The 24,872-nt window shown below is 49.8% G+C and overlaps 2 protein-coding genes across 4 annotated transcripts in view; one reads left to right on the forward strand and one right to left on the reverse strand.

Annotated features, from left to right (window-relative positions):
- CDC42BPA (CDC42 binding protein kinase alpha) overlaps positions 1-24,872 on the reverse strand; it is a 727,403-nt gene that overhangs the window by 58,509 nt on the left and 644,022 nt on the right. The gene's annotated exons all lie outside the window — the stretch shown is intronic.
- Positions 17,523-24,872, forward strand: part of COQ8A (coenzyme Q8A) — a 40,505-nt gene continuing 33,155 nt past the window's right edge. The window contains exon 1 of the mRNA XM_081824464.1: positions 17,523-17,636. The gene's annotated coding sequence lies outside the window, so the exon portion shown is untranslated. The remainder of the gene's footprint in view (positions 17,637-24,872) is intronic.

The following is a 24,872-nucleotide window of genomic DNA, read 5'->3' on the forward strand; positions in this document are numbered from 1 at the left end:
GATTTTATTTATTCATTTGAGACACAGAGATACAGAGAGAGAGAGAGAAAGCATGAGCAGGGAGAGAGGCAGAGGCAGAGGGAGAAGCAGGCTTCCCGCCGAGCAGGGAGCCCGATGCGGGGCTCGATCCCAGGACCCTGGGATCATGACCTGAGCCGAAGGCAGACGCTTAACCATCTGAGCCACCCAGGCGCCCCTGATGTGTTCCTGATCTTAAGGGAAAGGCTTTCAGCTTTTCCCTATTGAGGATGATATTTGCTGTGGGTTTTTCATAGATGGATTTTATGAACTTGAGGAATGTTCCCTCTATCCCTATACTCTGGAGAGTTTTAATCAGGAAAGGATGTTGTGTTTTGTCAAATGCTTTTTTTGCATCAATTGAGAGGACCATCCAGTGTACAAGTCTTTTGCCTCTGTGGTTTAAGTTTCTTCCCAAGCATTTCATTCTTTTCGATGCTATTGTGAATGGCATTATTTTCTTAATTTCCTTTTTGGATTGTTCATTGTTGGTCTGCTTTGGTTTTGACTGAGGTGACCTCTGACCGTAGGAGCCGCACCACATCCACCTGTCCCAACTGTGGGACCTCATCAGTCTCTCTGTCCCTGCCTGTCTGTTGGCTTCCGTGCCCATCATGGGGGCACAGGAAGGGTGCTCCTCTCTGGGGCCGCAGGAAACTGAGAGGAGTCATGGATTCTGCCTGTATACCTCTGCTCTTGAGTATCCCTGTGTTGGTAGGACAAGCAGGAGGGGCCAGGTTCCCTGTGTCATGTGGGGCTCTACCATCTCCCGGGAGGGAAGCCTGAGGAGGGAGACGAGGGTGCCATGGAGCTTGGGCTCTTCACAGACACCCATGCCAGAAATGTTTGTTCCTACAGTTTGCTCTTGGAGCAGAGGCCTGGGCTGCCACTCAGCCTGAAAGCCGGTGAGTCCGGGCGAAAGGAAGGGGGGGCAGGGGGCTGCCCCCTCACCAGGCCACCTTCCTTCCCGGTGGCCCCACCGGGGCTGGATCCCAGTGTGGTCCCGGGGCCCACGAAGTCAAAAGTGTGTGATAATAATGCTAAGATACTCTCGCCCTGTGCGTTCTCCTCACATGAGTGTGCGCTGGAGTTTTCTAGAAGCTGCCTGATGCAGTATCAAAAGGCATTGAATGTGAAAGGGAGGAGAACCCAGCTGTCTTCTACTAGACTCTTGTGTTCTGTTAAAGAGCATTGCAAAAATGTAACTAAGTGCCGCTCTTTTCATCAAAATATAGCTATTTTTCATAACCATGCTATTTTTGCTAACATAAAACATTATTGTTATTTTTAAAAGGAATTAGATACATCCCTACTTTAAAAAAATTCTCAGCTGTGATTTCTAAATAGGATAGAATTATTCCACATAACAGAAGGCCTTTGGAGTCCTGGGGAATGTTCATGAGTGTACAGGGGTCCTGAACCAAAATGTTGGGGGGACTGCTGCCTGCATCTGGGGGCTTTCATTTCAACTGTCCTTTGTTTTTTGTTTGTTTTTTGCTTTCATATTTATTGTCATCAAACATAAAGGAAATAGTTTCAAAGTGGTTGATATTAACATTATAGTGAGTACCCTAATTTACTCAACTGTCCTTGGACCACTTTCCCTCTGGCCCTGCATCGCCTCCGTGTGCCTGGACTGTCTCCTTCCTTTAGCGCCTGGGTGGGATGGCCACACGGGGGCAGCAGAGTCTTCCAGGAGCCAGGCTGCGAGGTTCCACCTGCTGCTCAAGGTTTCTGTCCTGTCTCTGGCTGGCAGTGCACCCTGCCCTGAGCTGGGGAGCCAGGAGAGGCCTGAAACAGTCACAGGCCCAGGCTGGAGCCTGATCCCAGGGCAGGGATTGATGAGGTCAGTGAATGAGCCTCGCTTATCATCATGCGTAGCTGAGGCCAGAAGCCAGTTTTCCAGATTCTCAGCCTTACCCTGTAAGGGTTAGTTCTCCTTGCCTTGCCTGCGAGGGGAGGGCACCCTGCACTCCTTACTGGAAAGTCACACCTCGTTACCATGCAGGGAAGGGGGGAGGCGAGACACGGAGCAGAGGAACTCCACGTCCCCTTTATCTCGTCGTGCACGAAGCTGGCGGTAAAGGGGCGTATGTGGATTTCACACAAGCCTAGGCTCTTGTTTCTCATCACCTCTAGCAATGAGAAAGGAAGCCTATGGCCATGTAACACAGATAATCCCCTCCCCTCCTTTTAGCCTCTCCTCCCCCAACAACCTTTCAGCCACCTGGCCCAAAGAGCCGGCTCCAGTGTTGGTCAGTACAAAGATCGTGCCATTGAAAATTGTAAGAATAGTCCTCAAGGCCCCAGACTCCTGGCTGCTGCACCATGTTCCTTCCCTCTTACCTGTAATGCCAACCCCATGTTGGTTTTTGTCCTAAGTATTCATCATCATATATAGTCAGCCCAATGATACACAAAAAATCAGCAGTTTTTGCTCACATAGGGCTTTGAAGGAGTAGGCCGGTGATGTTCCTGGTTCCACCTTGTGTTAGCTCTGTGACCTCGGGCAAACTGGCCTCATCCTGGCCTCAGTATCTCTCCCGTAAAAAGGGGATGAGGGAGAATGTCATGAGTTTGCTGTGAGGATCGTATGGCTTTTTGTATCTAAACGGCTTAAAGCAGTGCCTGGCTCCTGGTAAGTGCTCAATAAACAGTAACTTGGAAACATTCAAATGTAAACTGCATTTGAAATTCATAACTTTTTGGGCGCCTGGGTGGCTCAGTTGGTTAAGTGACTACCTTCGGCTCAGGTCATGATCCCAGGGTCCTGGGATCGAGTCCCGCATCGGGCTCCCTGCTCAGCAGGGAGTCTGCTTCTCCCTCTCCCACTCCCCCCTCTTGTGCTCTCTCTCTCACTCTCTCTCTCAAATAAATAAATAAAATCTTTAAAAAAAAAAAAAGAAATTCATAACTTTTTCAGATGCCAGAGTCCTAAAGGACCTCAAAAGTGATTGAATTCAATGTTTTCTGAAGTATGTTCAAAATGCTCTCTTCCTTCATGATGTTCCATGAGAATGGGCTCTGTGGCCAAGCATTATGGGGCACTTAAAGTTCGAGGTCAGATACTAAAGGCTCAGAGAAGGCACAGGGTCAAGAAACTGTTCAACTTTGGTTGTTCCAGCGTTGATCAGACTGATCAACCATAGGACCTTTTCACATGATCCCTTTTAACTTCCGGGTTGCTTGTATCAGCACAACACCTCCTAACCATGCAGCAGTCTGTCTTGTGACTCTTCCCATTAGCGATCATGCAGATTCTGCAGGGATATCCAGTGACGAGGTGCTCTGTCCCCACCCCAGGTAGTAGGTAACAGTGGGGAAGGGTTTGCTGCATGCCGGGTGCCGTCAAAGCACTAAGCATGCATTATCTTTTTTTTTAAGATTTTATTTATTTGACAGAGTGAGAGAGCACAAGCAGTAGAGGGAGGGAGAAGCAGGCTCCCTGCCGAGCAGGGAGTCCGATGCGGGGCTCGATCCCAGGACCTTGGGATCATGACCTGAGGCAAAGGCAGATGCTTAACCATCTGAGCCACCCAGGCGCCCCGCATTATCTTATTTAATTCTTACAGTAACACTACGGGAGCATCCTTAACTCCTGTGTTTGAAGAAACTGAGGTTTAGAAGAGCTAAGTAATCTGCCTGAGGTCACATGGCTAGAAAGCACCAGGATGCAAACTCAGGTCAGCCTGGCTCTGGAATACACCCCCCCCCCACCCCGGTGCTGCTTCCTGCGGCCCATGTCACCTCGATCTGTTGGAAAGTCCTTCCCTGTCTCAAGCTGCCGCCCAATTCCTGTCCCTCCCCTTCCTCCCTGGTGTACACACATCAGTTTCAGTTCCGACATCCTCTGGTCGCCTTTGTTTCTGGAACTTTATCCATTTTGCTCCCTTTTCTCTTGACTTAGGTACTTTGGCAGCCCTTTTGCACTGAGATATTCAAAACCAAACACAGTTCTGTCCACTCTACTATCATTTGATAGTTACACTTGTAGGAAAACATGCATTATCAAAAAACAGAAGAATTTTCCTTTTTTGGACAAGGTTACAGGATAAAAATGTTCAATGCACAATAACAAAATTTTTCCATCAAGTCTTTTGATGACAGCTGTTTTTCATAGCTCCAGTGGTATTGCTCTAGAACCTTCAGCCTCACTTGATTACTGGGCTGCAGCTCTGCCCTGTCCCCCGCCAAGCCCTGGTTTCTCACCAGGCTCACCCTTTTTTTTTTACCCCTGTGACTCATCATTTGGTAAACAAGGCACAAAACCGCTAAAATCTAGCTGCTGGGCTCTTAACAGGCTTTCCTCTCCTGCGCAGCTGTGGTCTGCTTATAACCAATAGCAGTGCCTAGTGACGCAAATTTCTTTTTTCTCTTTAATCATTAGAGCCAATTCTAGTTCTGAAAACACAACTGACGGAAGAACACTGGCATTCTCAGTGTGATCTGACCCTTGTTCCAACACCTCTACTTCATTAATTCAACTCAAGAGTGCATTGTTTGGGGAAGCTGTGTTACCCCACAGATCCATATAGGGCTGGTCTGCAACCAAAATTAATTCCCCCACAATTCTCCCGTACGTCTGCAGGTGTATTTTGGAGCCTCCACTGAGGATCGTATGTTTTCATCTGTTTAAGTTAATCTGACTAGACCTGTGTCGTTGCACCAGCCCAGGCTGGTGGTGAAGGAGAAGGCTGGTGTCCTCTGTGAAATTGACAGGCATTACCCCTGGATCAGCATTTTCTGGTAGAGTGTTCTATGGTGATGGAATGCGTACAGCTAAGCTGCACACTATGGTACATACCTAGGTGGCCAGTGAACCCCTGAAATAAGGCTAGTGCAACCGAGCAACTGGATTATAAATTGTATTTAACTTTGCTTAAATGTTAGTAGTCACATATGGCTAACGGATACCACATGGGACAGTGTGCATCTAGAGGTCTTCCTGACACATAGGCAAATAATCTGAGCAGAATAGGGGCTGCTCCTGCCACTGGAGACCCAAGTCTAGATTGGGGATGCTCATTCAGTGCTTATCAACCACCTGTGCATATAGAGATCAAATTGCACTTTCATAGTGTTGGACTTTGCCAGATGCCTTGTGAAATCCACACGTTCCGTGTACATGCAGTTGCCCTGCTCTGCCAGCCTGGTGATTGTTTTTTAAAGAAAAAAAAATTTTTTTTTCTATTTGTAAAAGTCATTCATACCCACTGTGGCAAAATGCAGGAAAGCACGTTGAGGATATTAACAATGACCAATAATCCTGCCATTGGAGACAACTAGCATTCATGGTTCAGCACATTGCCTTCATTTTCCTTCTGTGGTGATACCTTTCACATCACTGAGTGTATACGTTCTCTGATAATTGCATCCCGATTTTTTTCATTAACAGTATTTCATAAGGGGCACCTGGGTGGCTCAGATGGTTAAGCGTCTGCCTTCCGCTCAGATCATGGTCCCAGGGTCCTGGGATCGAGCCCCTTATCGGGCTCCCTACTCAGCGGGAAGCCTGCTTTTCCCTCTCCCACTCCCCCTGCTTGTGTTTCCTCTCTCGCTGTGTCTCTGTCAAATAAATAAAAATCTAAAGAACTAAAAAAAACAAAAAAAACCCAGTATTTCATAAGTACTTTCTCTTATAAACATTCTTCCAAAACAGTCTTAAAGGCTATATCATAGTTCATTATATTAATGACTAATAATTTGCACAACCATCCCCCTACTGCTGTACTTTTGGGGTTGTATCTAACTTTTTTGCTATTATAAAGCGATGGTAACATGTGTTGGTCCAAAATAGCTTTGTTTATAATTTGCATTGATTCCTGAAGGAGTATTAGTAAGTCTAAGGATGTGAACATCGTTAAGGTGAATTCTTTCAAGAGAGGACAGGAAGTTAGCCTGGACCACATGCTGGCTCTCTGTGGCCAATGCTTTCCTTCAGAATGTTTGAGACGGATGCTTCTTCGATTCCAGTTTCCTAGCCTTTTTGAAAATCAGGGTGACTCTCTGTCTCTTCGGTTCTCCAGCAGCACTTCTGGCATTCGAGTTCGTCCACGAGGAGCTCAGCTTGTTGCAAGGCCCCTTGGTACCTTCATCCCGTGCTGTCCTGCTGCTTCCTTCTGTCCTCGGAGCTTCAGTTCTTCTTGCCAGTATGGTTCTTCCATTTTCCACCCTGGTTTCTCTTTCTCCCTCATAAGGAAAGTGGAAGGAGCGTGCGGCAGAGACTGCCAACCGCTGGACAAAATCCAAGTTCTTCTCCAGGTTCTGAGCACACACCTGGACTACATCCCCCAGATCCCCGTGTTTGGGTGGCTGTGTGATTGAGTTCAGCCAATGGTGCCTGAGCGGAAGAGCCTGTGCTACCCAGGCCTGGCCCATGAAAACCTGCCCTGTGGAATGGCCACGTCTCCCAGGGCAACCTCAGAAGTCCCATGATGAAGATGCCAGCGCTTTTGCCAATGGGTGTGCAAAGGAACACCCTGCTGACCCATTCACCTACCTACTGTTGTGTTTGATGGTGTACCTGCTCTCCTCTTTTCCCCCTTTGGCACCATCTGCAATTTATAACTTTGTTCAGTCCTGCTTGAGCTGTCTTTCCTTTCTTCTTGGATCAGGGGCTCAATCACACCTACCTTTTTCCAAATATCGTGGGATTCTCTGTCCTAAGTCTTGGCACACACTTCACTGTCCAGTAGGCCCTCCCCAGCTGTCCCAGACTCCTGGATGACCACAAGCTTTCTCTCACTTCACCTTACACACAGACGCCCCTGGTTGTGTGGAATTTGTTGTTGTTGTTGTTGTTGTTGTTTTTAAGATTTATTTATTTATTTATTTGACATGGAGAGACACAGCAAGAGAGGGAACACAAGCAGGGGCAGAGGCAGAGGGAGAAGCAGGCTCCCTGCTGAGCAGGGAGCCCGATGGGTGCTTGATCCCAGGGCCCCGAGACCATGACCAGAGCCGAAGGATGACCCTCAACGACTGATCCACCCAGGCGCCCCCAGTTGTGTGGAATTTTTTCTGAAATGGTGCTCCTCTTCATTTTCTCTGCTTTCTAAGAAATGGAATTGTCACTGTGTCAAGAATTTAGCAGAAATTGTCTTGCCGTTTCGATCAAGTGAGAAAAAAACATCAACAGCCATGGCTGCCTGCTACCTCAGGAAGATAGATCTTGCTGAGCAGGAGGGCTATACCCTGATGAGTCTGATGGCAGAGTGTGGCAGGAGGAGTGGTAGAGGAACACAGGACTGCACAGAAGAGAGTGAGGATTTGGTGTTCCAGAAGCCATCTGTAACGGAGTTAAGGAAGAGAGGTAGGCAGGGGAGGACAGGGAAAAGCTGGACCACCCCATGAGGGGAGTCAGCTGGTAGAAGTCCTGAGGATGGGATGGCCAAAGAGCCAATGGTGACCGTGCAACTGTTGGATAGATTCCTCCATTCCCCTAAAGGCTTGGCCCAGTTCTGGACAGGGAGAGCACACAGATGGCAGGATGGCCCACAGACTGATGGGACTTGGCAGCTGCCAGAGCTCAGCACCGGAGGTGACCGTGTGGATGGGAGCCTCCTCCCGCCTTCTGCCCTGGCCAAACTTTTGGGGAGGATTTGGAGTTCTATAGGAAGTGGAGGGGACATGTGAACCTATTTTATTTAGGGAGGCTTCAGCTGACATCTGAGTTACGAAATAAACCTAGCCATTGCTAAAAAAAAAAAAAAATCATAATATCATAAAGTAAAATTAAGGATTAAGTAGGTAGTCAGGTATTTGGCACCTCAGAACACTGAGGCCCGAGAGATCTGTAATGTAGCTAAGGGACCTGGTGTCATGGGAGAGCTCTGCTCTGTTCTCTGGCTCCTAGCCCCTTGTTCTCACTCCGTGTCTGGGAGGAGAGAGCGCTGCTGCTGGGGTAGAAATGGGCCAGCTCCTCAGGCCCCTGGGGCTCTTGGGCCCTCATGGACTCAGCTCTTCCCTGAGTGGCTCCCACAGGCACTTGGGGGGTTGATGCTCAGAGCTCAGGAGTATGGATGGTGTGAGTGAGGAAGAGGTCTCCCCACCACCCCCCAGGGTGATAGATGTTCCCCAGTGAAGAGAAGCACGTAAGAAACAGATCCAGGAGTAAGCTCATCAGGGTCATAAAGCTATCTTGTCTGAATGTCAGAAACATCCTTCATTTCAGTCAAAGGATTTAAGACTCCAACTGAAAGCCTGGAAATGTTGGGGCCATCCAGGCAGCCGTGGAGGAAGAGAGTTTATCGGACCCACTGTTTTCCTCTGTTCCAGATAAGCATGTATGTTGACTGGTGTGGAGAGGGGGAGGTTTCCTGAGTACAAAGTGCTGAGGCACAAACCCTGAGATAAAAAGTCATAAATAGACCGAGGGCCTGACCAGTGCCAGGCTCAGTGTCCTTGGGCTGGTAGGACTCGTGGGCCAGGTCCCAGGTGGGGGGGCCGCGGCCAAGCAGCTGCTGTAGAAATTTCCTCGGGCTGTCCACCAGCGCCTGGGAAGCTCTGGGGCTCCTGATGGCAGGGAGTTACGAAAGAGACATAAGACGTGGTCCCAGCTCACAAGGAGCTGGGCCCCTAGAGAAGACGCTCGGGGACGCTTGCCAAGAAAGCAAGTGAACAAGCAGGTTGGAAAATCTTAAAGTTGTAAATAGTGTCAAAGCATGGGATTAGTCAAGAAAAGGTCAGTATCTCCTCTCAAGTATTAGAACCCCATTTCACCTTTTAAGGAAAATGTTGAAAATACAAACTTCACATTAAGGTAAAAGTTGACTTTAGGGTGCCTGGCTGGCTCAGTAGGAAGAGCATATGACTCTTGATCTTGGGGTCATGGTTTCAAGCCTAACATTGGGTGTAGACATTACTAAAAAAAAAATAAACTTTAAAACTAAAGCTGATTTTATTAATTTAAGTACTAAAAAGTGTCACAAACAATAAATTTTTTTAAAGGAAAAATATTTTACAATTTGTTACCAGTTGCTAGAGTCTGAGATATTCTTACGAATTCGGGTTAAAATTGCATAATAATTTTTAAAAAGATTTTATTTATTTATTTATTTATTTATTTATTTATGAGAGAAAGAGTGCACAAACTGGGAGAGGGGCAGAGGGAGAGTGAGAAAGTCTTTTTTTTTTTTTTTTAAAGATTTTTTTATTTATTTGACAGAGAAAGACACAGCGAGAGAGGGAACCCAAGCAGGGGGAGTGGGAGAGGGAGAATCAGGCTTCCCTCTGAGCAGGGAGCCCGATGCAGGACTCGTTCCCAGGACCCTGGGATCATGACCCGAGCCGAAGGCAGACGCTTAATGACTGAGCCACCCAGGCGCCCCGAGAGTGAGAAAGTCTTAAGCACTGAGCGTAGAGCCTGTTATGTGGCTTGATCTCACAACTGTGAGATCATGACCCGAGCGGAAACCAAGAGTCAGCCCAACTGACTGAGCCACCCAGGTGCTCCAAAATCATTTTTAAAACAGAAAATTATTAAAAGACATCAGTTTCATGTCTTAGTAATTGTTACCAAAGGAGGTGTGTGGGGGGGGTTTCCCCTCCTTAGTAAGGTGGCCTGTGAGTGTGCACGTGTGTGAACCCACAATACTCACCGCGGTGCTGCATTCCCAGTACAATGGTTAGGATGATGCTTTGGGTGGCAAGTAGGAAAAACCATGAAGAGAATTTATTGGTTCACATGGCTTAAAAGGTAACTGTTAGGGCAAGCTTCCAATATGGTTTAGCCAGGGCTCAACGCCATCTGTCTGATTCTCTCTGCCCTGTCCTACTTTGTGGGCCAGATTCCCTTTAGGCTGGCTTTCTTCCTGGTGCCAGATGCTTGTGAACAGCAGCTCCGTTGGAACTGAACAACTTAGTTGGAATTTCTTGACAATGAGCCTGGAGAGCGTGGGGCTATTGCTTCCCGTAGCCACTGAGCACAAGTCCTGAAATTCATTCTGATTGGACCAGCCAGGGCCAACTGCTATGGGCATGCCATCCATATGCTGATCGGCTCAGCCTCAAAAAAACCTATCCCTGTGGCAAGTGGGTTGAGATCGGCTTATTAGACCAGAGGGGACCATGCCTGGAATTGGGTGAGGCCAAGGCCTCTGGCACTGGTGGTGACTACACAGGAGGAGGATAAGAGGTGTCGGAAAGACATTCCCAATGGCTACCGCATCTTGGTAGCAATTGTTTTAGGATTTTATTTATTTATTTATTCAAGAGAGAGCTCACACGGGTGCGCACAAGCAAGGGGAGGGACAGAGAGAGAGAAGCAGACTCTGTGCAGAGCATGGAGCCCAACTCTGGGCCCCGTCTCAGGACCTTGAGATCATGAACTGAGCCAAAATTGAGTCAGACGCTCAACTGACTGGCCCACCCAGGTGCCCCACTTTTTTTTTTTTTAAATTTAGGGGTACTTTCTAGGAACAAGACACTATGGGAAATATCAAGTCATGCAGCTTACAATGTATTAGATATAAAAAAGATGAGTTGGCTCCTAACTACAATACACCATTAGATGTAATGTGAAAAAGAGGCATGCACATGCTAAAACAAAGTCCTATGAAAGTTAAAGGAGACTGATTGCATCTGGCTGAGGGGACCAGAGAGGCATCAGTAACACTGGAATTAGGCTTAGAGAGCGAGTAGGAGCGTAAGACTCACAGGCGTGAAATGGAGGGCACGGGAGGCTGGGGAGCAGTAAGAGCAAAGCCCCAGAAGCAGAAAGCCAAGGGGTGTGGCAGCCCAAGTTAGTTGGAGCACAAGTTCTAGAAGTTGCTGCTATCTTGGGGTCAGGTGAGACCTAAATTGCCCCACAAAGTCAGGGTGCAGGGCGATCCTGCCTTGTATTTTCCCCCATGAAGAACTGGCTTAGGGACGCCTGGGTGGCTCAGTCGGTTAAGTATCTGCCTTCGGCTCAGGTCATGATTCCAGGGTTCTGGGATCAAGTCCCGCATCGGGCTCCCTACTCAGCGGGGAGCCTGCTTCTCCCTCTTACCCCACCTCGTGCTCTTTCTCATTATCTCTCTCTCTCTCAAATAAATCAATTCTTAAAAAAAAGAGAACTGGCTTAATTCCCTATTTGCCTGATTAGCAGCAAGTTTAGCCCATAGTAGGGGCCCAAGTCAGTCTGACCTTCAGATGCAAGCGGGGAGCACTGGTCTCTCGTCTGGCCATCAAACGAGTCTCCAGGTCCCTGTGACTCCTCAGGAAGGACAGTTGCCCTGCTGTCACTCTGAGCTTGGCGAGCAGTACCCCTCCCTGTGGTCCAGAGCAGTGATCTCAGAGCTCTGCCCTTCCGTTAAATTCATAGCTCCCCACTCCCCACCCAGGCACCCACTGCCCCAGGGACTCTGGGTAAGAGGTACCTCGAGGTATCCCTATGGATGCAGAACTCCTGACTTTTACCCTTCCCTGGGGCCCATAGCACCAGGAGGCAGGGAGCTTTTCTGTCAGCTGATACACCCACCGTTATCTGCCCTCGCTCCTACCACTGTCTTCCTGCATACCCTTTCCCCACCGCACACACCCCTGGGGTTCTTGGGGTGGGAGCGACTGTGTGAAATGCTTTGCCATGACCAAGGTGACTGTGTGACATCATCTCTTGCACTGGCACGGAAAAAGAAACTAAAACCCCAAGTTCAGTTACCAGTGGGACATTCTGCCCTCCCCAGACTAGAAGGTTCCCACCTCTCCATCAGGGATTGCTTGTTTCCCCCAAAGGAGCCAGGCTCTCTCTGCTCTTGACTGAAAGTTCACACTGACCTTCAACCTCCTTGGTCATTGGCAAAGTGGAGTCTTGCGTGTGCCTTTGGGCTGCCCTCACCTCCAGGCTGGAGTTCTTTTCCTTGTAGGCCTCCTCCCTGCCTTGGGCACACGGCTCTTCTCCTTCCTGAACTCCCCCTTCACAGCCCTCCTGTCTCAACCCTGGTTCTGTATGTCTCAGAGGGACAGGGTTCGAGTCGCCCACATACGGTTAGGCTCCGCTCATGGCTTCCAGTTTCCAGCATGTTGCTGCTTCTCTAGTCTATGAACTTGGGGCCCAAAGCTAGAAACTACTCTAAATAATTAAAAAAAAAATTTTTTTTTAAAGATTTATTTATTTATTTGAGAGAGCGAGAATGAGAGAGAGAGAGTACATGAGGTGGGGAGGGTCAGAGGGAGAAGCAGGCTCCCCGCCGAGCAGGGAGCCCGATGCGGGACTCGATCCAGGGACTCCAGGATCATGACCTGAGCCGAAAGCAGTCGCCCAACCAACTGAGCCACCCAGGCGCCCCCCAAAAAATTTTTTTTTAAATATTTAATTTATTTATTTGAGAGAGAGAGATGGATAGCATGAGCGGGGTGGGGGAAGGGACTGAGTAGGGAGCCCAAGGTGGGGCTCGATCATGACCTGAGCCAAAGGCAGATGCTTCACCGACTGAGCCACCTAGGTGCCCCCCTCCCCCCAAAAAAGTTTTAAGAAAGTATCCAGTGGCTGAGGGAGAACAAAGTCAAATACATACTCAGCAACCAGGATGGCTTCCCACACTAACTCGAGAATTTAAGGACAGGAGAATGAATTACACACCCTTTTTTGATTCAGAGGATGCTACTTCCCAATTCCTGTCATATAATTAGCTATTTCTCCTTAACAAAATCAACTTAGAACAGTTGCCTGGGGTGAGGTGGGGAGTGATTGGGAAGAGGGCATGGAGGAACATTTTGGAGGGAGAGAAATTGTTCTGCATTTTAATCAGGGTGTTGGTTACATCATATATTCATTTGTACAAACTGGTGACCTATAGTCTTAAGATCTGTGCATTTTACTGTAGTGTAAAAATAGAAAAAAAGTCAAACCAACAATTAGGCTTACTTGGCTAATGTCCATATGTGATGGTGTGTTGACAAGAAATTCATCTGAAAAAGAGAAATAATACCCTATTGAGAAGTGGGACGCGTGCTGCAAGCATGGGCAGATGTGATTCATGGGTTGGGCCAGGCTGTCTCCAGTCACAGGGAGCTGAGCCTCTTCTGTAATGTGCTTAATTACTTCCAATTGTGCAGTTGGCTAAATACAGTCATTAGTCTTCCCTTCGTTGAACAGGCTTGGGGATTCCTTGAAGTCACTCTCTTAGCAGGACTGGGTTGGATTTTCCCAAGTCTGGTGACCTCCTCAGATTGTGGTGTGTGATGGTGCATCTCCGGTGCTCTGGAAATGATCTGTTTTCACCACTGGGTGTTTGGGGGATTGTGTGATTAGTCTTGGAGTCAGTGAATCATGCATGTCAGGCCTCTGGGCACAGCAGGGGCACTTGTGGGCTCTGTCCTGGCACAACGCTCTCTGCCCGCCCACCCAGCCTCATGGAGGTCCAGGCTAATCACATTTCGAAAACAGGGTTATTAACTGCAGTACTGTTTGAAATAGCAAAAGAGTAGAGACAGTCCGCACATTCATCAGTGGGAGACTAGTTAAAGAAATTTTGGCTCATCCACATAACATAATACTGAAAAAAGAGTGAGGATGCTTCTCTGTGTACAAATTTGGAAAGTTTCAGGCTATATTGTTCAATGAAAAAACAACAGAGTGTATATAATATGAATGCATAGAATATGAGTGCGTGTGTGTCTTTGCTCATATATATAAAGAAACATTGAGGGGTGCCTGGGTGGCTCAGTTGGGTAAGCCTCCGACTCTTGATTTTGGCTCAGATCATGATCTCACGGTCATGAGATCGAGCCCTGCCTCAGGCTCTGCCCTTAGCGGGCAGTCTGTTTCTCCCTCTCCCTCTGGCCCTCCCCATCTGCTCCTGCTGCTCTCTCTCTCAAATAAATAAATAAATCTTTAAAAAGAAACATTGAAAAGAGATAAGAAATGTAACTGTAGTGGTCACATTTGTGTGTGGGGGCATTGGGGTTGGGAATTGGGCAGGAGAGAGTGGGAGCAAGGGACACTTCACTGAAAACCTTTTAAAAATAGTTTTTAGAAAGTCATGTGAAGATATTACCTAATAGAAGATTGGAATACATTAATTCAAATGTTCAAAAGTTTTTCAAAACAGGGAAAAGTTTCAGGGTCACCTTGTGGTCACCTTAAACCAGCATTTCCCACACTGTGGTTTGTGAAGGTGTTATGAGAAATTCATGGACTCACAGCAGTAATGCAATTTATTTTAATTCCTACTTTCTTATATTCAGCAAATGAAATAGTTATTAAAGACGTGTGTTCACGTAATGCCACACCCTCTGAGAGCCCTGGGCGTGGGGGGCGAGCACACAGGGAAGCCTGTGGAGAGCAGGGGTGCAGGCCGTGACTCTATTCTTCATGCCTGTTCCCGCTGTGAAACAGCAGCTTCTGCATTGGTGGTTTTGACCGTCACACAGTTTTAAGTTGTTTTTATTCTTAGCCACATGTTGTTTAATTTATACCCCAAATGTCCCAGGGATTGGCGAAGATTCTTTGCTTGACCAAACTTTAGTCAGACTCCTGAACCCTCTCCTAGGCCCATTTGTGCACTTCTGTGTAAAATTCAGTTTTAGGGAGGACCCCGCTAAGTCAGGGCTGTGCGTGTGCTCAGGAAAGGCCTGAGGAGGCCTGAAGACATCACTTCTGACTAATCTCAAGGCTCCACACAAGCAGGAAGTTAGGTGAAGGTAGTGTTGTCAATGGCCAAGGTCAATGTTGAGGGCATGCCCCATCATGCACACAGCCTGGCTGATTTGCTGCTTCCAGGCATTCAAGGAAATCTCTGTCTTATTATTAGCTGGCCACTGAGGTAACCGAATAGAGACCTTAGTGGCCACGTACAACAAAATCAGACTTTACAGAATTAGTTTCCAAAAGTCACTACACAAAGAACAACAGCTACAATAAGCAGCAGCAGGAACCAAACCCTGGGGGTCGATGAGAATCTGGTTTCTCGAGATGCCACATTATGTTATTTAAAATGTCTAGTGCTTAATAAAAAATTATGAGACAGGCAAAGAAACAAGAAAGTATGGCCCATGTATAGAGAAAAAAAAGCAACCAGTAAGCATAGAGAATGTCATAGACATTGTGCTTACTAGTCAGACTTGCTTTAAAAAAAAAAATTATTTATTTATTTTTAAAAGATTTTATTTATTTGAGAGAGAGAGAGTAAAAGAGAGCACACAAGTGGGGGATGAGGGGCAAAGGGAGAGGGAGAAGCAGACTCCCCACTGAGCAGGGAGCCCAACTCGGGGCTCGATCCCAGGATCCTGGGATCATGACTTGAGCTGAAACCAAGAATTGGATGCTCAACTGACTGAGCCACCCAGGTGCTCCTGCTAGCCAGACTTTAAATCAGCTATTTTAAATATATTTAAAGAGCTAAATGAAACCATGTCTAAATAATGAAATAAAATTTTGAGAATGATATCTCCTCCAATAGAGAATATCAGTAAAAAGATAGAAATTATAAAAAATAACCAGATAGTTCTAGAGTTGAGAAAAACAGGAACTAAAATGAAAAATTCACCCCCAGGGCTCCACAGCAGGTTTGAGCAGGCAGGAGAAAGCATCTTGACTTGAAGAAAGATCAATTCAGATGATCTACTTTGAAGAAAACAAAGGAAAAAGATTGAAGAAAAATGAACACAGCCCCAGAAATCTGTGGGATATCATCCAACATACCAACATATATGTAACAGGAGTCCCACAAGGAGAAGAGAAAGAGGAAAGAGGGATCTAAAGAGTATTTGAGGGGCACTTGGGTGGGTCAGTCGATTAAGCGTCTGACTCTTGATTATGGCTCTGGTCATGATCTCAGGGTCCTGAGATGGAACCTCACATTGGCTCAGTGGGGAGTCCGCTTCTCTCCCTCTCCCTCCGTTGCCCCCTTCTCTCTCTCTCTCTCTCGATCATAAATAAATAAATCTTTAAAAAAAAAAAAGAATATTTGAAGAAATAATGGCAGAAAACTTCCCAATTTTAATGAAAAACATTAATCTGTATGTCTAAGAAGTATATCAAACTCCAAATAGAATAAGCTCAGAAATAGGATAAACACCTAGACACATGGTAATTAAACTGTCAAAAGACAAAGACAAAGAACCTTGAAAACAGCAAGGAAGAAGCCACTTATCATGTACAAAGATCCTCAATAAGTTTAACATCTGATTTCTCATCAGAAACCACGGAGGCCGTAAGACTGTGGCATGACCTGTTTAAAGCACTGAAGAAAAGAAACCCTGTCAACTAAACATTTTATATCCAGCAAAACTATCCTTCAAAAATGAAGGACAAATTAAGACCTTGTCAGATGAACAAGCCCGGAGGGCATTCATCACTAGGGCACATCTGCCCTGTAAAAAAATAAATGGTGTCCTTTAGGCTGAAATAAAGGGACAGTAACTCAAATCCGCATGAAGGAATAAGGAACCCTGTAAAGGAAACTATATAGGTAAATATATAAATATATAAGTATAAGTATATTTTTTGTTTGTAACTCTTATTTCTTTGCCTGATTTAAAAACAACTGCATAAAGCAATAATGATAAATCTGTGGGGTGGGCAGACAATGTATAAAAATGTAATTTTATGACAATACCAACACGGGGCGGAGGGGGGGTAGAGAATGGGGCTATATAGAAGCAAAGTTACTGTGTATTATTGAAATTAAGCTCGTACTAACTTGGACCAGGATGTTAATTACACCCCAGGGCAACCACTGAGAAGACAGAAAGGCATGGCCAACTGTGTCACCTGCCAGGGACCCTTTAGATGAGCCCTGAGAACTGACTGCTTGGTCTGGCAGCATGGAGGTCCCAGGTACACCGGTCTGGGGGTCGGCGCGGGTAGGGCTGACCAGATGGGTTCAGGCAGAATGGGAGAGAAGGAAGTAGAGAAAATGAATACAGGTAATGCTTCCATGAATTTTGCTGAAAATGGAAGCAGATAGATGGGGATGGGGCAAAGGGTGAGAGGTAGCTCATTGGTTTTGCATGCTGGTGGAAAAAAACTAAGTGCCGTCTCTGTGTCATTAGGAAGAATTTTGGAAATCTCAGGGGGATTATTGGAGCATCGTGCTTCTCACCCGAATGCCCCAGGCACTGGCGTCTTGGGTTACTGCGGGGTAGGCATACACGTTCGCATGTATGCACACACACATTTCAGGATATACTAATATCTAGAGGGCAGGGCGGGAGGCAAGAAAGGCCCCGTGAGCCCCAGCCGGAGCGGAGAGCTGACAGAGGGTTCGTCCCGGGGCACACACTACCCCCCCAACCTGGTCCCGTCCCCGTCCCCGCGCCCCCTCCCTCCGCCCGCGTTTCCCAACTAGGGCAAAGGGCAGCGCGGAGGGAAGGGCGGGAGGGGCTTCCCCCGCCCCACCCCGCGAGCGCTGGACGGCCTCCCATTGGCTCCCCTCGCTCCGCCCTCGGTCCCCATTGGCAGCGGCGCGAGCGCAAAGGCCGAGCGCTCTGCTCCGCACCGCCCAGCGTGTGGCCGGCCCGGCGGTGCGGCCAATGGGAGCTCCCATGAGGCGGGGCGGGGCCGCGGACGCCGGGAGCCCGGGCACGGGTGAGTAGGTAAACAGATCCGGGGCGCGTGGGGCGCCGGCGCTGCGGCTGGCGAGCGCGCGCAGGCGGCGCGAAGGTGACCGCGGAGCTCCGCTTCCGGCCGCAGGGTAAGGCTGCGGCGCGTCGGCCGCCGCGCGCTCCGGGGGCACAGCCGGGCTCGCCTTCCACCCGCGCGCGCCCTTCCCGCGTCGCGCTCCTGGGTGGCGGCTTCCCCGTGGCAGTTCCGCCAGCCCCGGGCCCAACTCCGCCCGCTGCGCCTGCCTCCCCGGGGCGCCCGCCCGGCCTCCTCCCCCTCCCGGCTGTCTCAGGGTCTTCGCTCCCAGACCCTCCACGCTGTGTGCAGGGGCTCTGCGTGCCGCTGGCTGCAGGCTCCGGTCACAACTTGGACTCCCGTGGCCCGGCCCCGCTGTCGGGTTTCTTAGGTGGGGGTTTGGGGTGTACTTGGGAAAGGGGGCCCTTCTTGCTCCTTTCATCCGTTAGCTTTTCCTGGGTCCGTCCTCCTGCTTCTTCAGGCCCTGGGGGCCCAGGGAGAGGTTTGGGCTAAATTGCCTGAGCTGTTGCCTGTCCCTAGTCCCAGCCCCCTACCACACGCAGTCTGCCCGTGGGCCTCGGGGACGGGGAATGCTGCCAGGGCAGGTCTGGGTGCTGGGGCTCTCCACGTGGCTGAGAGGTGCCAGGCTCCTGAAGGGCTAGAGGCTCTCCACTGGCCGGGCACAGGCCCATTGGAACACATGTCGTGCTCACTGGGGCCTTCGGTGTGCGTGACGGAAGACGCAAGAGCCGGGCCTGCCAAGCCTAAGTGGTTGCCAGAGGATATGAGCATGCATGATACCAGCCTGCCATTTGTCCTCCTGTGGATGGACAGGTCATCCTGGCAGGAGGTACTTTCTCCTGAGACAAGGGGGTGCTCTAGGTTCACAGGAGCAGCATCGTTAAGACTCTGGCAATGGCTCAGGGTATTTTGTTCAGCCTTGCAAATAAGGCAGGCAGTGCAGGGTTATTAGAATTTTTGGCTTAACCTTGGGCACCTCAAAGGAAAAGTGACCCGGATGGTGTGAGCACTTCCCTGTGTGTCTCCTGAGACAGGGCTTTCCAGTTTTCAGACTTTTGACGTTTGGGCTGGACAGTTCTTTGCTGTGGGAGGGTAACCCGTGCGTTGTAGGATGGAGAGCAGCATCTGTGGCCTCTGTCTACTAGATGCTGGAAGCAGCTCCCCACCCCAACACACACACTAGTGTGACAACCAAAAATTTCTCCAGACGTTGCCGAATGTCTCCTAAGTGGCAAAATCGCCTTGGTTGAGAACCATTGAGCTAAGACTCTAAGAAGAGTCTTTTTGTGCTGCCAGAAAGGCGTTCTGGGACCTGCCCATGAGTAGTTGAGAGGTTTAGGCAAAGGGTAGTGCTGTGCCCCCATCCTAAACCAGGGGTAGAAGCTGTATAGATGGGATTCCAAAGGGACCCCACCTCCACACCTGGAGGGACAGGAGAGCGATAGGAGGTAAACTCATGGGCATTTACTTTGCCTGCTGGATGCAGGGCAGTGATTGGCTGGGTCCAGAATGCAGAAGAAGGAGAAGGCTGGTGGTTTCTCTTTGAGACTTTGCAAGAGGGTTGGGGATATGCATGTGAAATAACCATGGGACAGTTTTTAAATAGTGACCAAACAAGTTCAAGCTTCCAAACCCTGGCAGAAAGGCCAACTCCATTATCCACAAGGTGATGCTTTAGTCATCTTCTGTGTCTTGTGATGTGGAAAGGGGCCGGCCCTGAGTGTGCAGAGTAAGTGGCTGCATTTCAAGCCTATGTGTGGGGATGTCTACACTTGCTGTGTGCCCCTCCAGGAGAGCGTGCAACACGGGGACACGTATCATTTGTAAAGTGCCTCTATGGTCGATGGAAGCATCATTGTCAAAGATGCAGAGAAAGATGCTTTACTTCTGAGTGTAGGTTTTTTTGCCTTTAATATAACCTGGAATTTATGTCCCAAAGTTCTAAGTACCGAATCGATGGGGATGCAGAACAGCTGAAAAACAGTGATTATTGCATAGAGCAGGGAAGAATATCCCAAGCATCTCCCTCCCATGAATTCCCCTGTCTTGTTCATTGATCCTGTGGGTATGTATCAGGATTTTCCTGTAACATTCCTTGGTCGGTTAGGTGGTCTTCTGGGTGCCCTTTGTTGCCATTAGAAAAGGATTCGGACAGAGAGGTCACTTCTCCTTTCTCAAAAAGAAGTTTAGAGAAGTCCAAACTTGGCAGGATAATTTTCCGCCAAGAGCCATGGACACTGAGTCATTATCTTTGTCAGTTGAAACAAGAGCTGTGTGCAAAATTAGACAGGAATATTTAGATAGAACGTTGTCTTGATCTGACAGTGGCATCTGGAAATAGTTCGTGCATTCCTGCCGAATAACAGCCAGGAACTTGGAGCCAGTGGAAGGGAGAGAGTGGTGTGGGGAGCTCAAGGGCCCGTGTCTTCAAGAGTGGCGCCTCTGGGACGGGGGAAGTCTACAGACTCTGAGACAGGGCCAGGACCCTGGGTGCAGGACGTGAGAGAGGGCTTCTGCCCGCACTTTGCAAAGCTGAGTGGGTACCCACTGGTCTGTCCGTAAGCATGTTGTTCCTTGTGGGGTTCCAGGCTCCTGAGCCCTTGACCTCTTGCTTTGAGGTCAGGGGCCCACAGAGTATTTAAAGTTGGAAATGACCCTGAAAATGTCTTTTTATTCTTCATACTTGGGAGTGATTTATTTTCAGTGGGTGGATGTAGAAAAGATTCACGAGAGAGCCAAGTGTTTTTTACTCAGATTGACAAGTCAGGGTATTGTAGAATAGTGACTGTGCTCTTGTCCCAAGAGCCCTAGACTTGTGTGTGTGTGTGTTTTAATATCCTCCTATCCCATCTGGCCTGGGGCAGAGGGGCTACATTTGGTCCAAACCTGGAAAATCCTTGTGTACCCTGAGGGTCAGTGCCCCTCCACATCCTGCCCCTGAGGAAAAGCCCACTCTGGAATCATAGGCGGATCTGGTTTTTTACTCCTCATTGAACAACTACGGATGGATTGACTGCATCAGGCATGGCATTGGGAATATTGAAATGAACAGCACTTGGATCCCTGAACTCGGGGAACTTGTAGTAAGGGGGGGATGCAGATTCCACCTCAGGGCCCTCAGTGTGGTTTGGACTAGGGGCTCTGGGTGCAAACTGTGAAGGCTTCTTGGAGGAGGAGCGTTGGGGGGGCACTCTGAGGATGAGCAGGATTTCAGCAGGAAGAGGCAGGAGTTGGGGGTGGGGGGCAGGGTCAGTGGTGAGTGCTTCACAGACTCCTTGTGGCAAAGGACTGGGTTTTATTTTTTCCCAGTTTGTTGCAGAGCAGTGTGTTTGCAAAGCACAGTAAACATGGCATGGCGATGCTAAATTGCTGTGGAAGTTTCTAGGCGCTCACTCCTGGGGGATGTTAGCAGTCTAGCGACCACCATGTGCTCTGCGGTTAATGGTTTGGGTGAGTTTGGGTGAGGCAGAGCAGTGCTTCCACACATTTTCTCTCAGCACTGGGGTCAGGAGCCAGGAGGGATTGGCTCTGTACTCCTGGCAATTTTCAGCTGAATTTCGTTCAGGCCAGCTCATGAGTCCAGCTGCAGCCCAGAGGGCCCCCAGAGAGAGACAGAGAGACAGAGAGAGACAGAGCGAGCGTGAGCTCCCTGCCCTGATAAAGTGCACAGTCTGGGCCAGACTATGCAGGACCCACAGCGGGTACCGGCCCTCTGCTGTGGGGACTCAGCATGGAGCACAAGCTGCTTCTGCTGGAGAAAGGCTGGGAGGCGAGTGCTTGCTGGGGCCTGAAAGATGGGTGTTTTTCCCTGGGAGAGAAATGCGGGGAGGCTGAGGCCCAGTGGGGGCAAAGGTCTGGTGGCCAGTGGGCGTTGCCATGGGGAGGGTGCCATGGTGGGCTGGTGTGTGCTGAGCAGGTCAGGGTGGCCAGGCAGGGAGCCAGTGAGGCAGTTTGTGAGAAGTGAGCGTGGCCTGTGTCTCAGGTGGTGGATGGCGGGGAAGGGGGCAGACACGGGGAGGTGGAATGTGAGGCATAGATTCAAGAGAATAGAAATCTGTGCAGGTAGAGGGTCTAGATTCAGTGGCTGGTTGGATACTAGGGGCTGAGGTTTCTAGTTTTGGGGAGGAGCTGGTTTGGGGGAAGATGGTGATGTTCTAGACATGAAGGGGTTGAGGTACCTCTGGGACTCACCTCCTCTTTTTATTAAGATGTAATTTGCGTGTGGTAGAGTCACCCCGTCTAGTAGGTGGTTGTGCAGTTTGAGAAATGCGTAAGGTCTCGGGGTGCCTGGGTGGCTCAGTTGGGCAGCGGGCTCTGGATTTCAGCTCAGGTCATGATCTCGGGGTCCTGGGATTGAGCCCCGCATCAGGCTCTGTGCTCAGCGTGAGTCCGCGTGAGATTCTCTCTCTCCCTCTGCAACCCCCCCTTCGTGTGCATGTACGTGCTCTCTCTCTCAAATAAGTAAATCTAAAAAAAAACCAAAAACAAACGCATATGGTCACCTAACCATTACTACAGTCGAGGTGTAGAACAGTCCTGTTACAGACACGTTCCCCATGCCCGGTCATTGGTGGTGTGGGACTTTGAGGGGTGCTGTGGTGTGTCTGTGGAACTGGGTTGGTTGTAGAACTGCCTCAGCGGTTGAGAGGGCCTGCCTGGGCTGAGAGCAGGGATGCGCGGACCTAGGGCATCCCAGGGAATGGAGGACCAGTCAGCGGGGGGATTTTTATATTTGGCACAGGAAGGCTGAGAGAGGGTTTGTGGATGTGAGAGGGATGGTTTTCCTGGAAGGAGAGAGTGAAGGCACAGCTGGGTGGGGAGAGTCCTAGTGGAGGAGAGGGGAGGAGCTGGGATGGGAGGGGTAGGCGGGATCTGAGGACTCTGAGATGTGGGCTTGGGGGTGGGGGGGGGTAACACAGCACATTGCCTCTGGGGGGAGCAAGGAGGCAGCTGTAGAATGAGTGAGCCCCTTCCCCCCGCCCCCTCCGCTGGATGGGAGGAACTGGGTGGGCTGGGGGTGCTTGAAGAGAAAGCCAGGGGAGTGTCCTGTTGTGTCCTCCTGACTGCCAGGTCCTGCCCCTGCCCGCCACTGAGGAGCTAGCTCTTCCTGGTGGGTGAGTGAATGTGTGTGTGTGAATATGTGTGAGTGCATGTGAGTGCAAGTGCGTTTGTGAGTCCATGAGTGTGCCACTTTGAGTGCAAGTGAACAAGTGTGTGCATGTTTGCATGGGTGAGTGCGAGTACATGAGTTGTGTGTGATTACGAGGGTGTGAGTGTGAGTACACAGGAGTGCACAGGTATGTGAGTGCGAGAGCAGGTGAGTATGCAAGCATGAGTGTGTGAGAGCGTGAATGCTTAAGTGTGTGTGCTGGTGGGTGTGCATGTGTGTGAGTACAAGCGCATGAGTGGGCATGAGTATGTGAGTGTGGTGTGAGAGTGCGAGTGCACGAGTGTGTGCACATGTGGGTGTGTGTGAGTGCGAGTACTGAGTGTATGGGGGTGTGAGTGTGGTGAGTGGTGTGAGTGCAAGTGCATGCATGTGTGCACGAGCATGTGTGTAAGTGTGGCAGAGGGGCAGGGAGGTGGGTTTCCCAGAGGCCTGTGTCCTGAGACCAAGGCTGCCCCTCCTCCCGGGGGGGAAGCAGGGTCTGTCTCTCCGCACTTGGTCTCTACAGTGCCTGGAAGGGGCAATGCTCGGTTCTTTAGAGCATCGTTCTTTCCAGACCCTGTGAGCTCTCTGTGTTCAGAACAGCCCTGGACATGCTCCCAGGTCGGCCTCCTGTGCTCCAGGGATGAATGGGTCCTAGTCTCTGGGAGTTGGAGACCATCGTGGGCAGTTACCCCATTCTGTACGGGAGGAGATGAGGAAGCGCAGGCCTGAGGAGGAGAACAGGTGTGCCTGAGGTCACATGTGGCGGCTGTCCCTTGGGGGGGGGGCTCACCATCCACCCTCCCCTATCCATCTTCTCCCATCCGCCGTCCCCACACTGCTCCCGTCAGGAGACTAGGTCTGGTGATGACGTCCTGCCATCGGCGGGACTGGGTGCGAGGTCGTGGGGACTATTCACACACACACAACTCTTTAGGTGAGGTCCAGAGCCTCTTAGCACAGGGGGTGCCGCTATGCTGCGGTGGTAGCTGTGTGTGTGGGGTGGGTCTCAGGGTGGTCTTGGACAGGACCCTGGATTCTGGGTTCTAGATGTCAGGGCTCTGTCAGTTAGTGAGTACCCTGGGTTCAGTTCTGGAGGTGGCCCCCGTGGGGAAGAGAGAACGGGGTAAGAGAGGCCCCCTCTCCAGGAGCTCACTGTGCAGTAAAGGGGACGGGACAGCTACACAGAGTCACACAGGCCATCTGGAGGCGACCTCAGGCCATCAAGAGATGCGGGAGTTTGGAGGAAGATGAGGGTGGTCACTCTGCAGGGTGTACCATTCCGTCAGGGTGGGTAGGATTTGGGCAGAGGAAGTGGTATTCCAGGGGGAGGAGGCACATGGAAGTAGGAAAACCTCTGGGGGTGTGTGTGTGTGTGTGTGTGTGTGTGCATCGAGGGAGGTCCATTCTGGCAGAAGCACTAGGGCATGGGGCGGGGGTGACAGTGTCCCTGCTGATCCTCTTCCCATTTCTGTCCCTGAGTATGGTTGTCCGTCGAGACCCTTGTCTGGGCAAGGTCCCTACCTTAAAAAGGACCGGGGTTTGCATGCACCTGTGCCAGTATCCCTGCCTGGGCTGCGTGTGGTATTCGGAGGGGCAGCTAATAAAGACTGGTGCTGGGTGTTGGTGTGGCGATCTGAGGACCACATACCCAGCATCCCCTTCTGGCTTATGCACATCCCGAGGTGGCCTTCAGTGTGGGGCTCCTGCTTCTTTCTGCCATTTGTGTCTGAGACAAGAACCAAGCCTGGCCCTGAGGGGCTAGGCTTGCTGGTGCTGGGAAGCTGATGCTTAGTGCAGGTAACTTGAGAGCTTTCCAGAAGGGGCAGTCTGACCAGATGGCCTTTGAGAACCCTGCCAGCTCCAGAATTTCTATGACTCATGATTTCTGCAACCAGGTGGACACACTTTTCAGGGCATGAACCTTGCCGTGTCTCCAGGAGACTGTTGATTTAAAATGTTGATTTACTCCAAATCAAAACCTCAATGAGATAACACCTCACACCAGCCAGAATGGCTAAAATTAACAAGTCAGGAAACGACAGATGTTGGCGGAGATGCAGAGAAAGGGGAACCCTCCTACACTGTTGGTGGGAATGCAAGCTGGTGCAGCCACTCTGGAAAACAGTATGGAGGTTCCTC

Source organism: Leptonychotes weddellii, chromosome 6 (genome assembly GCF_054177405.1).
Source record: "Leptonychotes weddellii isolate Sample4059 chromosome 6, ASM5417740v2, whole genome shotgun sequence".
Classification (NCBI taxonomy): Eukaryota; Metazoa; Chordata; class Mammalia; order Carnivora; family Phocidae; genus Leptonychotes; species Leptonychotes weddellii.